The sequence below is a fragment of the Ooceraea biroi genome, chromosome 2 (assembly GCF_003672135.1).
Source record: "Ooceraea biroi isolate clonal line C1 chromosome 2, Obir_v5.4, whole genome shotgun sequence".
Classification (NCBI taxonomy): Eukaryota; Metazoa; Arthropoda; class Insecta; order Hymenoptera; family Formicidae; genus Ooceraea; species Ooceraea biroi.
Window position 1 is genome coordinate 13,789,738 of NC_039507.1, and position 15,622 is coordinate 13,805,359.

Below are 15,622 nucleotides of genomic sequence, written 5' to 3' on the forward strand. Positions count from 1 at the left end.
CGATAAGTTTTATGTACTTGGCGTAAATATTTTTTCTTTTTTTAAAAAGGTTTTTGTAGGGTAATAAGATTCCAAGTCTGACACTGTCCATAAGCTCACATGTCGATAGCGTTGCACCACTTTCGCTTTAAAATCGAGACTCATGATTGACCTTGGCATATTTCTCAATGCAATGCTTCTCCATGCGACATCGGCCACGCATTTTTGAGCGTGCTTCAAATGACAATTGATTCGCAATGGTTCCGATCTTAGCTGAGGCGCAATTTCATCATTCTGTTATTTGTTTCGGTTTTGTGTCGCGTCCTGGCTAAGTTAAGTATATCTTTAGCACAGTTTCGTTGTCATTTCGTGTGGATTTTTGCGACAACACTTTTTTTTACCTTAAATTTTTTACATTAAATGACTTGAAAAATAGAAGGTTTTAGATTTCTTATTCCTTTCCGTAATTAATCGGTCATTATGTGACTGCTTATGATACTTGAGTGTACTTTAGTATAATAAACAACATCCGATAATTATAGTATATATAATATTTATAAATTTATTAGTAAAAAAGGTTCTTCCTTCGAGTATCATATACACGAAATAAGTGTACTTTTTTTATTTTCATCAAATATAAATAATAACGATATTATAATAGTCAAAACAGAGCAAACAGAGCAAGTAAATATTTTTGGTAAATAATATTGGTTTTATATTATAAATAAATTATTTTACATTATAAATAAATGTCATTATTATGAAGAAAATAGGAAAAAATATTAATAAAAATATCGATATTATTACTTTAACAAATAATCAATGTTAAATATCAGGAAAAAAACAAGAAAATATTTTGTATTTAAGTATTAAAAGTAAGTATCAAATGAATAAATGATATTTACAATCTTTTGCATTGAAAAGTACTGGTATTACATATAGATGTATTTCGAAAAACTCAGAAATTCTTGTTTGACCTCAATAATAAAGTTCGAATTTCGTTGCATAACGCATGCATTTTCACGATGCACGTAGCGACAGCATGCAATTTACATGAACTCCTTTTTGCGCAACTTTTTTGTCGACAACAATTTTAATCGCATCGTTCCGTAACCCCTCCGGGAAATTACGCGAATCGCGCATTTATGTATGACATAGATATATTATTTAATATTTATCAAATGTTTTTAATACTTATAACAATTGGCACCAATAAAATAAAATAAATAGTTTTGATATTGATTTTATTTATTACAATCGAGAATAAAATAAGTAGCTTTGAATAGAAATTTTAACAATTTTATATAAAATAAATGTTGATAAAAATAACTGTTAATATTACTACTAAAACAAATGTGTAATAGTATCAGTAAAGACATCTACATATCACCTTAACAGATGTCTAATAATATAAATATGTGAAATATCGAAAAAAGTCAACATTTGTGTACAGTTTCGAATGAACAATGACATTTTGAAATATTCGAAAGGTACCTGATATTACACATTCTCTGATAAATTAATATTATATATTACATAAAATATATCATATATTGGACGTACTATATCACACTGTAAATAAACAAAACCATTGATGCTTAATTCCCAGGAATTCAACGGCTCTCAGAGGTCTCGATAATCAAGATCGATTTTCGTTGCGTAATGAATACATTTTCATGATGCACGTAACGACAGCATGTATTTGCAAAAGCTTTTTGCGCAATTTTTTTGCCGACGACGATTTTAATCGCATCGTTCCGTAACCCCTTCGGGAGATCGCATGAATCGCACCTATGGCACCCGGGGACACGTAAACACGCCGATCTTGTACTTTGAACTGCGATATTTTCTCGACATTCACGCGATTCCTGTTCAACATGAACCATGAAGTTTAGCTGTTCTCGACTGGACGCGAAACATTTAAGCGTCCTTCTTTATAGATTGTTAAACGCAGATAAAAAAAGTTGCTGCAACAGTTTATAAAATCTCATAAAATCCTTCGACTTTTCGAATAGGATTAAATCTTAAAGAACTTCCCACATATCATAAAAAATATACTTGCTCTAGTAAATATGTAATTAAATCATGTGAAAACCATATATTATGCCTGTATGCTCGCGCATGTGTGTGAAGTATATGTAGAGCAAACTCGCATCGACACGGTTGCGAAATGAAACTTATTTTAAATTGTAAGAAAGAGATACAGTATACAATACTGTTGTATTGTATACTGTATTGTTATAATAAAATATACACATATATATACGACAAAGAAGACTCTAGATTAAATTTATTTCTCAAATAACCATTTAGTATTATAAAAATCTCTCATTTCCTTTCTTTTAATTTTTCCAGCTCTTAGTTTGTTTGAAATGTATAAGAGTTTTAATGAGATACGATTTCGATAGATGATTAGTAAGTTATTCAGATGTTTGCTTAGCAAGTTTATTTCCAATTATTCTACTGAACATATGGAATAGAGAAACATAAAACTATTTTGCGTAATGCTCGAGAAAATCGTGATTGAAATATGCGAAATGTTAAGAGAGTCATATATGGATAACCTATAGGTTGCTTTATCTTTATGAATGTTTATTATAAAAATTCGAATGGCACAATTGTTTTAAAGAAGGAAATTGACAGTAAAACATAACTATCTATTGAAATTATGAATAAATGAATCTGTTGACACTGAAAATATTAATTTATAAGGAAGAGCAATTTATATCAGATGAATGTCGAAAAGATGAATAAAAAATGTTACTTTTATATTGTATGATCGATTTTCGAAATGTTTTTGTTTTAATCAAACTTTACGAACTAATGCATTTATCAGTAATTATGATGCAAGTTTTGGGAAAAAGAGATCACGAATCTGAAGTAATATCATTAGATAACTTCTACTATTTCAAGTTCTTCTTTCTGTTCCAAACATTAAAATTAAAGTGACAAGGCTAACATTATAAAAACGTTGCAAATATTTAGGAAAACGCAACAAACAAACTAAACACATTTCAATGAAAAGTTTTCTCAATTTTTATTCGAGTATTATAAAACGTATACATATAAGTGAGAGATGCGACGATTGATAAAGCTTTAAAATAAAGAGAAATGTTGTAATGTAAATGTAGAGTATTAATTTTATATGAGTTTTATTATTATATATTATACTTCAAGATACATTGAAATTTGTTAATTAAAAACTTGATATAAGAATTCTTCCAACATCTTTATTATCTTGTTTATTATATTATCTTGTTTATCTGCGTATAAAAAAATTATCTTTTACTTTACGATGTTATGTACCATTTTCGGTATTGAAAAAGCTAGTATGATCTTCTTAATTGCTTAATTGCTGACACATTTTTTTATAACTTCGTATGCGTGTTTCATATGCGGATTCAACGCAAGAAATATTCCCGGATAAGAGAGTCCGCGTATATGGAGAAAATCGTGGTCGTTGCGCATAACGAGGAAGCGAAGGAATGAGATTAGGCAATCCTTGGGTTTTTCGCGAGAAAGCGTGCGAGCGCGAGTGAATGATTGGCCTCTCTAGTTTTCAAGTGCCATTGCGCACTCATCCACATGATTTTGCGCGAATTAACACTTCCATGTTAATTTTGTCTATTTTGTAAACTTACCTTTATAAAGGTAAGCATAACAAATTAGGACATATTTTTTCAAACTCATACCTTATTACACAACCGATGCTGCAATTGTAATTTCAACTATTAACCGAGGAACATTGAAATATATGAAATTATCTTATGTAATTACTATAAATTCGTGTATATATCTCTAAAAACAGAACTCAGATATATCTATATTTTATATAATATTATTTATAATATTTTATCTAATCTTTTCTGAATAATAAGTTACATATTAATATTATAAATTGTAATGTAATTATAATATAATATAAATTATTATATATACTATAGTACAAAATTGTTTACAGTGATAGGAGCAATTTTTACGATAGCAATTACAATTATGACCTTACAGAGTTTTGTATTGTATTGAGTTATAACATATGTCCGTGCTGTTTTCTTAGTACTTTTAATATTATAATATATATTCATAGTTCGAATTGTAATATATATTCGTTAAAAACACTAAACAGAATAAAAGAATGAACAATTCTTTTGTTATCAATATGTTTAACTAGCATTTACCTTACTTAATATCTTAATACCGCACACTTAAAAATATGTTTTTTTCCATATCGTAGCTTGATATTGTTATATCTCGATTTGTCATTATATTATATTGTTTGATATGTTTTCATCTGTGTCTAATAATAAACATTATCGAATCTATTGAAAACTTTATCCATGAGTAAAATGCACATTACTAACATTTAGCATTCTTTCTGAATGTTTTCTGACTATCTCACAACTTATACATTTGTTGTGTAATGGGAATTCTCACAAATATTAATTGAGCAATAAAATTTGAAAAAACTTGTATTGTCATATCATCAACCGTTGAAATTATAAGATTCTAGATTTTGTTAAATTTAAATCATTTTTATATTACTGAAAGATGATAGTTCTTTGAAGTCTTTAAATTGTAAAACGTAATATTTTTTATTTTTACTCTTTAAAGAATTTAATACTTCAAACAGTTCTACAATTCAAATACTTCGAAAAGTAAAAAATAAAGAAATGATCTTACATATTCTTCAGGAATTCAGAAACTCAATGATACATCTGGACATTTGTTAGTTGACAAATGCAAGTTCAGAATGTAAATAACTTTCCGACCTTTGTACGTTAATTTTTTATAGTTTAGAATATATTTTTATGTTTTATAGAAATCGCAGTTCTGTTTTTAGAGATATATTAGCATGCGAAATACTTTATGCGCAGATCAGTCGGAAGATTATCTAGAAATGAGAGATGAAAAAGTTTGCACGTGAAAATGTATTCAAAAATAGTCATCTGCTTTAAGACTCTCAATTTCACTAACATCGTAAATTTCACTATCATCACAGCGCGACTTATATTGTTTTTGTTATGTGAGGTCAATCACGAATATTCCTTGAGTCCATGCAACGTATAGTCAATACATCGTGTCTATACATCGCATTATATTTAATAAATTATCAGAATGCTTAAAATTTGAAAATTTAATCAAATTAATACAAAATCGAAAGCGAAGACAATCATAACACTTTGCACTTTATATGAAAATTAACATCTTATTTGCATGAAGAAACGTGTAAATGAATAGTAATAACGATTTAAAAGAATATGAATTAAAAAATATTCGCAGAAGTATGTTTTCAATAAATGTAAGTTTTATAATAATTCTAATTGCTATGAATAATGGAATAAACTGTGCTACTATTGATATTACAATTGAGTGTACTTCCGAAAAGGTTTACATTCTTTGATTTTCATGAAATTTTATAAAAATGTTCCAATTAAACATACTTAAATAAAGTTTATGCGCAAATAAAAAACAAACAAGATACCGTTAAAATATTATAATAGAAAAGATTATATTCAAAAACATAACTTGAAGATGGTTTCAATTTCGAAATATGTCATAAAAGATGATATTTCGAATAAATATATTTTAAATAAGTTGAAAATTAGTTTATAAACTAATTTAGTTTATATAGTTTATATATTATTTCGAAAACTAAAAACTAAAAGATTTAGCAATTATCTACTTAACTTCTTATCTTGGACGCGTAGAGGCACATTTTTGGAATATTTCGCTAATTTTAGTATATAATAAATTTATAAATTGTAAAAGACAAAGATTAAGTATTATGATTTAAATACAAACTTTTAAATACACTTTTAAATATAAACAACAATATTAAATAATAAATGAAAGAATGAAAAAAATAAGTTGCTTCTAAGTTTTTATGTTTTTTAAAATATTAGTTTTTAATCTTTATCATAGTTTCTCGTTAAATGTATTCACAGTATTGGGTGATACAAAATCGTGTATAAATCTATTATGTTGTACAGTTTTTGCATTAATTCTCAACTTTAGTTTATAAAAAAACTGTGGAAAATTCTTTTAAGTGTATTTATTTGGTAGTATTCGGAACATTTTTACAAACTTTTATGAAGATCAGAGGATGTGTGTGTATGTGTGCGCGCGCGTGCGTGTGGAATTATAATCAATTTTAATTAATTTTTTCGATTGTAACTCGATTGTCTTATTTAATAAGTTCTTCAATACAAGATTTCAGAGTTGGAGTTAGAACCTCACACAAATCGATATCCAAAACTCATCAACATTTGTTTAGTCACAGTTAAAGTGATCAACCATTTACAAAATTCCAGCGATTCATGCAACTTTTACTATATTGCTTGACCATTCTGAAATTAATTTCAAATGGTTTTACACCCTTTAAAAATCTTGTCATTGAACGTTGTTCTTCATAAGTGCACGGTTCAAGAGAATTTGTTATTATTACAAAATTTGTTACGAAATTTTAAAAGTTATATTAACAAAAATATTACTCAAACAGTTATTTTTAAATGACGATAGATACATCAACTTATGATTTTTAAAATATCATATTTTTTATTTAGATAGTTTTATTTAGATTTGTACACCGCAACTGTTTGTTTCTTAACTTTTATTTACTTTACTTTTAACTATTGAATGACCGTTGTATAAAGACTAAAAATAAAGATATAACTTAATGTGTGTGTGTATGTGTGTATGTATGCCTAAATGTTTGTAAATGTATTTAAACAAATAGATATCAATATCGTTGAAAATACATTGACACAAAAATCAATCTGTTTTCCGTTTCTTTGCAATTTGCATTTTATGTTAAATATATACGTGTAAGTATCTCTTATCATTTTGTATGATTAAGCGTTAGACCAATAGTTTTTCAAATTTCATACTTTCATCTTCCTACATCGTACAGAAAGAGTTAAATCAATTTAAATAACAATTCTATGATTTGAGGATCTATGCGATTCTAAAAATAAATTCAATAGAAAGAAAATGTATACATATTATAAAGTCAAAAACATTTTAATGTTCTATTAGCTTTTATGAATAATGAAAGTAAAGTATTAATTAATCGAATTAACTAATTAAATTTTTTATCAATAGAAACGTTTTTGTAATTATCAAAGTTTTCACGATATCTTTCCTCGTTTCTTGTCTTTCTAACAAGAACATTTTTTCATGAAGATCTTCAAGTTTTTTAGACTGTTATATTGACATCTTGATGATGATATAAATATAAGATACATGTCGACAAATTTAATAAACTGTTTAAAAAGATTAGAGACATTACATCCGAGACTTAAAAATATGAAATATTACAGACTATTATTGCTGTCTCGTATATGTTTCTCCGTGTGGTGTGTGTATCTACATTATTAATGTAATTAAAAATATGGTTAAATGTTATCCTAATGTTACTCATACACTTATATATTCATTCTTTAATATTTTTGTCTTTTACATGAAGACAAAAATCTTTTAATTTGTATTTGGATTTTATGAATATGTGATCGGACGATACAGCAAATTTTTTGAGTATTTTATATTTAATAATCATAAGGTAATTCATAAATTTTAACTAAATCTTTAGCACAATAGTTCAACCACGGCTATCTAGATGAAATTGCATAAAAAGTTCTATAAATAATTCAAACTTTTTCAAAGTTTTATTCAAATTCAATTCAAAAGTTTAATTCTTTTTATTGAATATTGATTAAAGTAAAAATATGTTTAAACGAGATATTATTTATTTTAGTATAAATTAGATAAATTTAGTATTAATTGGATTAAAATATTTAGTTATTAAGCATAAAAAATAGTTTAAAAAATTTTAAGGTTTTAATTTTAAAACATAGATTTTCTTACACTCTCCCTAGAAACAACATTTTATAAATGCCTGAAAGATTAAACTTTCATTAAATTTATTATAATTTTTTATATTTTGCAAAACTAGACTATAAAGAATATAGAGAGTACTAGCTTTATATTTTACATTCATACCTTTCGTAATTCCGTGGCGTATCCACCAGCGATATATGGGAAATTCCAAAATTCTTGTTCCCGTCGAAGTCCACTAAATCTACTTTTTATAATTTTGGTTTGGAGGCCGATAACTGATCCGCAAGCAAATAGAAGCGATGAGAGAGAGAGAGAGAGAGAGAGAGAGAGAGAGATCAGCAGCATCAACGTATTCACTAGTTGATATTCCGCTTTCACATACTGACACTTAGTTCAGCACCAAGCACCGCGAGAAGAGCACCTTGGAACTTTCGCTAAACTGTTCTCGAAAAAATGAAAGACGAATAACAAACCAACTGTGTGGATTAGATCGAATAATACTCAGCCGATTGATCAATTCAGCGCCAGTACTGTCTTCCTCCGTGACTTTCGAGTCCTGACGCGAAACTGAGGATCGAGGGAACTCGCGACTCGATGACCGGACCCGCAACACTCAATAGCGCTGTCGCACTTGCACTTTCCTTCTCGCAGAGTTCCTCGGACGTCTCCTTCTGGCAAATGTTTTCCTTCCATCACCTTCTCATCACCTTTCCCCCACCTTCTGTTTGCTGTTGTCCACGCTTGTTCATTTACTCGTTTCTTGTCTTGATGTTGTCGATAGAGTTGTGTGATTTCTTGCCGGCTACATCATTATATTTTCCAAGTCGATTCTCCCGCCTGACTTATGATTTAGTATTTCCAATAGATAATTTATACGAATATTCCGTCTTTGTAATATTATTTTTTGTTTTCTTTATGTTTTATGGTATATATAGACACAAGTAAACAACTGAATAAATATTTAAAAAACGATGATATAGAAAGTATTATAATTGTCCTAAGATATATATATATATATAATTTCGGAATAAGCTATAATCGATTCTCTAAAAGAGTTTAAAAATAGAATAATTGAATAGATAAGAATTCATATATTAATAAATTAATGCTCATTAATTCTCATTAATAATTAGGTTTAAATACTTCAGATTTAGATATTCCATTCATAAGTATTCTTAGATACGAAAAAGGATATTTAATATATGCATATTTTATATGGCTACGTTTTACATTAGTTTATTAATCGACTGAATGTTATACACAATCGTGCAATGAAGTCGATTTGATCGTCAAGCGAACATTCTGCGGACGCTTTCGCTTATCTCGGTACTGCAGTTACCTCTTCCCATTACCTGTTGTTCTCTCGCGAAAGGCCGTTCTATGGCGCATGTCAGTTAAGATGAGATCCATTTTGGCACCACGGGATCGCTTTCTCCATTTCTTTTACATTTATATTATCAATCTCGATTCAGCATTAATTTTCTTTCTTTAAGCTTAGATCAACTTCCACAATAGTACTTGACATAATTTTGTATCTTCGATCTTTATCGATGTAATATTTCATATTGTCTTATAAATTTCTTACCTCTTTTTATTTTGCATTTTTTTACTTTTTTTATCTTTTACCAAACTTTATAAACGATAGCTGATACAAATTTGATTTAACTTCAGGATTCAGATTATGTTTCTGCAACTTAATGTGTAGTATACATAATTTTCGTTTTATATTTAATTTTTCAATTTATATTTTCAATTTTCATCTACTAAATGGTACATTGTTGCAATTCTTCATCTAATCAGAGATTATTTGTGGACAATAATGATTGTCCACAAAATATTTAGTCACTATAATTCTTCAGTTTAATTACGCAGTAAAAAATTTCTTATTGCTAGGATAATTTCTGAATTTGATATTTCTTCAAATAATTTAATGAGACATGTGTGTGATCCTAATGATTAGTCAGCATACCTAATTGTAAATAGCAAGAGCATAAACCAACAGTTTCCTGAATCCATTTGCGTGCAGTTTGATGGTTTCCGGTAATCAACTCGATAAAATATTTCGCCATGCTATTGTCGTCAGCAATAAGACACTAAAAATTCTTATAGCGTCGCGCAGCCTTATAAGTATAGTGAAAAACATATAAGAGATATACATTACATATACATATAAAAATTTATATAAAAACAAACATATTTTAATTCTTTCCTAACGTGCCATCTTCAAAATTTTGAAAATCTTATTTCTCTTCTTTTATGAACCTCTTCCTTTGATGAATTACAATATATAAGTATATACTGTTAATTAAATATTGTGCACACCTTTCTCCCTCTCACATAGAGCGAGAAAGTGATTGTACTTGTCCTAATCAATTGCAAGCATAAGCAGTTCGTAGCTTTGCGATAAAAATTTTTACTATATAAGAATTTCGAAATGAAAACTTTCATAAAATATTCATGTAATTCAAGTTTTATAAAGCAAAACATAAAATATATTATAATATATAGTTATTATATTGCTATATTATTGTTGTAAATATATATTGTGATTAAATTAGGTACATAGATTGTAACTATATATTCTGCGCATTATGTAATTAAATTAGATACAAGAATTCTTTACAAATTTGTATGTAATCTATAAGTCGAAAATGTTCTATTTATATCAAAATAAACTCATTAAGAATTTTACCTCACAAACAAACTCATCAAGAGTGTCTGACGAAACTTTTACATGGAAATCGTTAGATGGTAAATTCCTACAGGAATCGATAGAGGGACCCTTTCCATAAGATGCTTTGTAGAAAAAGCTTCAGTTATCATTCGCCCTTCGTGATAGAAAAACATATTTTGCCATAAGTGCCGCATACGCATTGTAATTCGAAGCTGTTAGGTGTCCATCACAGTCGCCTGATGCTAATCCAATCGAAACCGCTTGGACATACATAAAGCATAAACTTCGTGTAAAGAAAAGTATATACCTCGAAGTAATTATTTAGACATGTGAAGATCTTTGCCACAAGAATACGCTGTCAAGTTAGTGGAAAGTAGTAGTCTCGAAGATTTCAGACAATTATTAACAATGATACGACGGACACATTATTAATATAAAAGCATTTTAATTATAATCGAGTAGAATGGATATATACATTTTCAGTTTTATATAATAAATTTTTCTATAAATTAAATAGGCCACGTTCTTTTTTGATAGACTGCCGGACACTTTCTTATCAAATAGACTATATAGAGTCAGAGATAGAACAATAAATATGGAAAAGGGGAAGAGGAGGTTAGAGAAACATTTGATTGGCCAATCGCATTTAAGAAAACTTTAAATTTTTTACATTATATTATACATTATAAATACTGTGTTAGATAATTAATAATATTTATATTTACTTAGCACGCTCTTATATGATAAAGAAATGCTTTCATCTACATTTATTTAGTTATGTAATATTTTGATCACAACAAAATTACCTTTTTAAAAAAAGGTACAAAAAAACGCCAAGCATACGCGCCGAAAGAACGCGTTCAAAGATGACCTCTATAAAACTATAAATATTATATCAACAAATTGCGCCAATTATAAAAATGAGTATTTATGCAAACCAAAAAATCTATTACATTTATTCTATTTATTACATCTATTATATTTTTATACAACTAAATATTTTAATACATATAAATCCCTCTAAAAAACCTTACAAAGGTAAAAAAATACGCCAAGTACATAAAAAAGCAAAACTAAATATAATGAAATCTGTAGTTAACTAGCCAAGTACTTAGAAGCAATTCAGTTTGAGGATTTGTAATTTGAAATAATACTTGGCGTGCCCGGGTCGCATTAAAACGTACGTCCTACCTATAATTTGTGTAAACTGTATGTGTAAATTATTTGTATTGAGTGAGTAATGAAAAGGGATATTTATAATCACTCCGCTAATGTGCAAAACTGTAAACGTATTTGTTTTAATATTACCAAATACAAAGATTTACGAGTCATTAGTGAAAATACTCAAGGCAGTACAAATTTAGAAGAATGCATGTCCAATGCAAAACCCAGGCACGCCAAGTATTATTTCAAATTACAAATCCTCAAACTGAATTGCTTCTAAGTACTTGGCTAGTTAACTACAGATTTCATTATATTTAGTTTTGCTTTTTTATGTACTTGGCGTATTTTTTTACCTTTGTAAGGTTTTTTAGAGGGATTTATATGTATTAAAATATTTAGTTGTATAAAAATATAATAGATGTAATAAATAGAATAAATGTAATAGATTTTTTGGTTTGCATAAATACTCATTTTTATAATTGGCGCAATTTGTTGATATAATATTTATAGTTTTATAGAGGTCATCTTTGAACGCGTTCTTCCGGCGCGTATGCTTGGCGCTTTTTTGTACCTTTTTTAAAAAGGTAATTTTGTTGCGATTTCACACATTTTGTAGTGTCTTTGTAGGCGCACAGCGACCCGTCTTTGTGGGCGCGCAGCTACCTGACTTTGTAGCAGTGTGGCTAGACGTGCATGCGTGCGTGCGTGCGTGTGTGTGTGTGTCTCAAAATCGTCATATTTCGAATTTTCCATAACTTTATAAACGTTTTTTTTATTTTAATCAACTCTTAACTACCGTGCCATATAAAATGTATTAAGAGATGATTAAAATTAAGGAAATATTTAAAAAGTTATGCAAAATTCGAAATGCGACGATATTGATTGATACTGCATTTAGCATTATCGACTCTACATTTACGTGTCATTTCGAGCCATCTAGCGTCGAAATTAGCGAACTTCACATTTTTTCATTCGTCTTTCCGCGAGCCCCCCTTGCCCTCACTTGACAGAGGAGGAGAAAACGGAGTATCTTACATAATTAATGATAAAATCGTCAGATTTCAAACTTTGCATCGCAATATCTCCGCTCGTAGAACACGTAGGAGAAAAATGAAAACACTTTTCTTATGCAAATCGAACCCAAGCTATCTATTGAGCCTACTTAGAAGTTGATCGGATCAGCCGTTATTGAGATCTGATAATCTAAGGCTCTCTCGAAACGTTGTCTCGCGTAAAGAGGCACTCTGCTTCTCGCACTGCGCGTATACTTGGCGCGAGACACTACCGTGCCTCTTGATCTGAACAAGTCAAGACCCATTAAGGGCTGTAATGCTAACAAAAAGAAAAATAAGAATCTTGAATATCTTTATTGAAATTGTTTATTAAAAAACTACAAATTTAGGTTGTGTGTGTTCTCCTTTCTCTAGCTTATTCAGCTTGTTCTGTCTTGTTACATTAAATAACTTATGTGAATACTCAGGTTAGCTAAGATTCTAAATGTATATATTTATATTAATCAATAGCAATATTCCATTTTTCACTTTTTTTATCAAACTCTTTTATCAAATTGACAAATGATAGTTTTTAAAAATAATTCTAAGTGTCGAAACTTATTGCATTATTAAACATAACTTATTATTTCAATTTTCTGTTTGATTTTAGTTGTATCTATTTGACTTTCCTATTTCATATTGTGACCCGTATTAATTTTGCTGTTACATATTTTTATCTATTGATTCTTCATAGCACTCCTGAACTGGTGCAATAAGCTAGAGTGAGAAAAAATATACTTGTCTTATTTTAACGTATTGCATTAATTTAGCAGGGCAGCTATAAAGAACAGACTATATGATGATGCAAATTCTTCTCTATCTATTTATTACACAATTTATTCTCTTCAAACTTCTTAATGACTTGTAAATCTGAGTTTTTTATAGCTCACTCTTAGAAATAATGATACGTTTTTTATATTTTTATTAAGATAGTGAAGTTAATGATGCATGTCACGATTAATTATATTAATTTATTATTAACGGTTTTTCCAAATATTTTTTAAATTAATCTAATCTGATAAAATATTTAGATATTGCACCGAAATTTTTACTGGAGAAAGATTATTATAATAATCCTAAGAAGTTTTGATAGATTTATAACTTCTAACATATATATTTAAGTTGATTTAGAGTCTTATAGTATGTTTTACAGGTTTACTTGACAATTTAATTTTATTCTTTTGTTCAGATTTGTAAGTTCAATTTGTATTATATAAATTAAATAAAAAATAAAAAATGTTTATTTATGAATGCATTGCTTAGTTTTTATTGCTTTGTTCTAGATAGAACATAATATTTCATTAATTACATATATATGTTAAAATGTTAATTATTTCTACATAATATTAATTTGATAATATTAATATAGATAATAGTGTAATATAGATTTATTGCATCAATTAAATTTTATACGGTTTTGTACTAGAATTATTGCTACAAAATCTTTACTACAAAAAAGCATATCTTGACTGAAAGTCGTTTTACTGTCGCATTCTAGTAACATCAGAAAACTCTGGAGTTTACTATTGTTTACTATACTACTATTGACTTGAAAATTCTATTTAATATTTTTTTTAAAAGTATCCAGATTTTTTAAAGTTTAGATCGCGGAATGTGGTAGATATACTCAGCCAATTGAATGACGAACGCTAAACTACAATTTGTGTTATTATTTATGTAAAGTTTATTACTGAACGATTCAAATCGATTCTTAAAGATTCAACTGGACAATTATGTCGTATTTATGTCAGTTTTAATATAATCTCTTAAATAATCTGTTAAAAGATTTAGTAAAATAGATGAATATTCAATTTCTTTTTTAGATGTATTATTACAATGTGACACAATTCAGTAGCGTAATGTGATAAGATTAATTATAGAAATTGCGATATGTTATATATGAAACAGCCTATCAAACAATTAAGAATCAGGATATCCCCAAGTAGCTTAATAGAAATTATTCATAGAGTTTGACAGGTGTCACACAGAGTAACTGAGGAACATGAATTAGATTCGGACATTGTAGAAAATGCTACCCACTAAAAAAAACCTCACAAAGGTGAAGAAATACGCCAAGTAGATAAAAAGTCCCAACTTGTATACAACAAAAAGTTTAACAAAATATTTATTATAAAAATCAAAACTAAATATAAAATTAATTGTTAACTAATCAAGTACTTAGAAGCAATTCAGTTTGAGTATTTTATCTAAATATTTCTCATACATACTCTCTCATCACATGACGACATTGAAGTACTTGGCGTGCCCGGGTCGCATTAAAATATACAAAACTGTCCTACCTATAATCTGTACTTTACATGTAAATTATTTGTATCGACTATGTAAGTAATGAGAAGAGATATTTATAATCACTTTCTTAGTCTGCAAAACTGTAAATGTGTTTATTTTAATATTTTTAACTAACAAGAGTTGTGAGTCATTATTGAAAATCAAGATACAAAATACAGATACAAAAATCAAGATGCTGTACAACTTTATAAGAATTTTATAACATATTTAGAAGAAGATATGACCACTGCAATCCGGGCACACCAAGTACTTCAATGTCGTCATGTGATAAGAGAGTATGCATGGAAAACATTTGGATAAAATACTCAAATTGCTTCGAGCTACTTGGCTAGTTAACTATTGATTTCATATTTAGTTTTGATTTTTATAAATAGCATTTTAAACTTTTTGTTACGTACAAGGTGAGATTTTTTATGTACTTAGCGTACTTTTTTCACCTTTATAATGTTTTTTTAATAGGATAAATATTTTATTAAACTTTTTGTTGTATACACGTTGGAACTTTTTATGTACTTGACGTATTTCTTCACCTTTGTGAGGTTTTTTTTAGTGGGTCTCATTGCTTTTGTAAAATTTTTTATATTTTTTCTGCAAAAAATATATATGC

General features: G+C 28.1%; 1 protein-coding gene across 3 annotated transcripts in view; it reads right to left on the bottom strand.

Annotated features, from left to right (window-relative positions):
* Positions 1-15,622, bottom strand: part of LOC105279119 (ABC transporter G family member 23) — a 142,990-nt gene that overhangs the window by 87,323 nt on the left and 40,045 nt on the right. The window contains exon 1 of one of the 3 annotated variants that reach the window (XM_011338688.3): positions 7,978-8,723. The exons of the other annotated variants lie outside the window; for them this stretch is intronic. The gene's annotated coding sequence lies outside the window, so the exon portion shown is untranslated. Of the gene's footprint in view, positions 1-7,977; positions 8,724-15,622 lie in introns of those variants that run through there. 3 annotated transcript variants of the gene reach the window in all.